This window comes from Brassica oleracea, chromosome C2 (assembly GCF_000695525.1).
Source record: "Brassica oleracea var. oleracea cultivar TO1000 chromosome C2, BOL, whole genome shotgun sequence".
In the NCBI taxonomy this organism is placed as follows: domain Eukaryota; kingdom Viridiplantae; phylum Streptophyta; class Magnoliopsida; order Brassicales; family Brassicaceae; genus Brassica; species Brassica oleracea.
This window is the reverse complement of record NC_027749.1, coordinates 10,451,737-10,454,461: the sequence shown is the minus strand read 5'-3', so window position 1 is coordinate 10,454,461 and position 2,725 is coordinate 10,451,737.

Below are 2,725 nucleotides of genomic sequence, written 5' to 3'. Positions count from 1 at the left end.
CTAGCTTAGCGATCTATAGTTTGTGTTATGTCTTATCTAGGTTAGCGATCCATGTAAACAAATTGAACAACAAAATCTGTAAGCGTACTGTTAGATCCATCTATTAAAAAGACCAATAAGCGTGTCTTTGTTTCATCGTTTGTTTGTATATTTGTGTTCTATCTTTGATTCATTGTAGCTTTGCTTTCAGGTAACAACAGTGTTGATCGACAATGCTTATTGTCTGAGGTAACCTTGCTTTTATTTAGTGATAAAAATTCTATATAATAGAACAAAAATAACTTGTGTTCAGTATCTGATATGTTTGTCTGTCGCTTTGTTTTGTGTTCTGTGTTGAGGTGATGGAGTGATGGTGAGAAAGTAGGTGACTTGGTCATCTTCTTCTCCTCTTAGACAGCTTCAGGACATAAGGTTAGTCACTCTCTTACCCAGAACTATTAATCATTGATAGGAGAACTCGCTATCTCATTGTCTTGTGTTGACTAGTTCGGTGAATCTTATTGTCTTGTGTTGAGTAGTGTAGCGTCTTGTTTCAGTTGTTTGCATTGATAGTACTGATATGTCTCATCTTTTGTTCTTTTGTACATACAGAGAAGAGATCATGCGGAGTAGTAGATTGCGTACTTCAATTTTTCATGTTCATCAACGACTTCCCCAAGACGGTTGCTGGCGCCAAAGGTGATTGCGTGCCAAGGTTTGTGTCCTGAACTGTGTTTTCTTTTTTTTTGTGTTCTATGAACTGAACTGTCTTTTTTTTTTGTGTGTCCTGTGATGAGAACAATGAAGGATTGCACGAGTACATACACCACCTGGTCGAGTAGTTTCCAGCTTCAGCCGATATAGCAGCTTTAAGGACCTCAGGTTAGTAAGCTCTTAAACGTGTGAAACTTAGATTCATTAATCACTAGGTTATCGGATCACTGTCTAGTTTAGCTTGCATTGCGTAGATGATATAGTAAATTTGAACGAGAGATTTTTGTTTGTGTACTTGTGTAATAAAATTTGGAACTTTGAAAATAAACAATAGTAACAAATTTTAAATAAGATATTAACAAAAAATTTTAAAAATAGACAAAATTTAGGAAACCCTAAAAAGGTTATTTCATTCCACGGCGTGAAAAAAAAAACACAAAACTTGAGAGCGAGAGAGACCATGGGATCAAGGAGCCAGTCCGAAGATCAGTCGACGTGGGATCCGAATTACTCCCCGCCAAATACTGTGGACTTTGCCACTCAGGAAGTCTTAGCTACTCTTGCTGCAGCAGCTGAGGTTGATGATCAGATTGCTTCTCAGGAAGCTGGTGTAACTCGTGCTGATGGGAAGCAGCAAGGAAGCAGAAAAAGGCTTATCAGTCTTGTCGATGATACTGATGATTCTGATGTTGAAATCAGTCAACCAATCCAAAAAACCAAGCCTCACAGACAGACCAGTTTCGGAACAGCCACGGGGAAACCCATGTTGCAATCCACTATAGATGGTGGCGTTGGCTCGTCTGGACAGGTGTATAGTAAAGGGAAGTCTGTTCCTATGAAGTCTGTGATTCGTGGATGGAGAAGAAAGTCGCCTACTAAGTCCAAAAAGAAGAAGGTTTCGCCTACTCAGTCGCAAAAGAAGAAGGAGAAGGTCGCAGAGGACATACCCGAGCTTGGTGATGAACTGGATGAAGAAGAGTTTGATGAGGATGAAATCGGTGAAGAGGAAAGGGAAGAGAGGCAAAAATCAGATGTCTGGAAAGATTTCAAGGTGGTCGAAAAACCCAATGGAAAGTTGAAAGCTGCATGCAATCATTGCAAACGTGAGTATGCATGGCAATCGCATTCGCATGGAACCAGTGGGTTGAGAAGACATCGGGAGAATGTAAAATGTATCCAAGGAATCGAGGAAGGCAGCAACAACTCAATATCGACGGGAAAGTGGTATCTCGCAAGTATGATCATACTGTGTTTAGGCAGATGGTAGCTAAGACAATAGTCCATAATGATCTACCTTACTCGTACGTGGAGTATAAAAGAGTGAGAGACACCTGGAAGTATTTGAATGCTGATGTCCAAACCATTTGTCGAAACACAGCGAGAGCAGATGTGTATAGACTATATGAAGGCGAGAGAGACACACTCAAGAGGGAATTAGCGACTCTCCCTGGACGAGTGTCCTTCACGTCTAACTTGTGGACATCCTTGAAACGGGAAGGATACATGTGTGTGACAGCACATTACATTGATCGGAATTGGAAGTTGAACAGCAAGATCCTGACGTTTTGTGCTCTACCACCACCACATACCGGTATGAGTATTGCGGTTCAACTCCTCGCGTCACTGAAAGAGTGGGGAATTGATAAGAAGGTGTTCTCAGTCACATTAGATAATGCTACAAGTAATGACTCCATTGAGGACATTGTGAAGTCGCAGCTGAAATTGAATGATGATTTGTTGTGTGGAGGAGAGTTTTTCCATGTAAGATGTACAGCTCACATACTTAATCTCATAGTGCAAGATGGGTTGAAGGTTATTGGAGACTCTTTGCAGAAAGTAAGAGAGAGTGTTAAGTATGTATTAGGATCGGAAACACGTGAACACAAGCTTGATGTCTGGAGACATTTGATAAGAAGGGTTATAAAACAGCGCCCACAGATGAGGAATGGACTAGAGCCGCTAATATCTGTGATTTTTTGGGTCCTTTTTGCTGTGATCACAAGCTTGATGTCTGGTTCGAATTACCCGACTG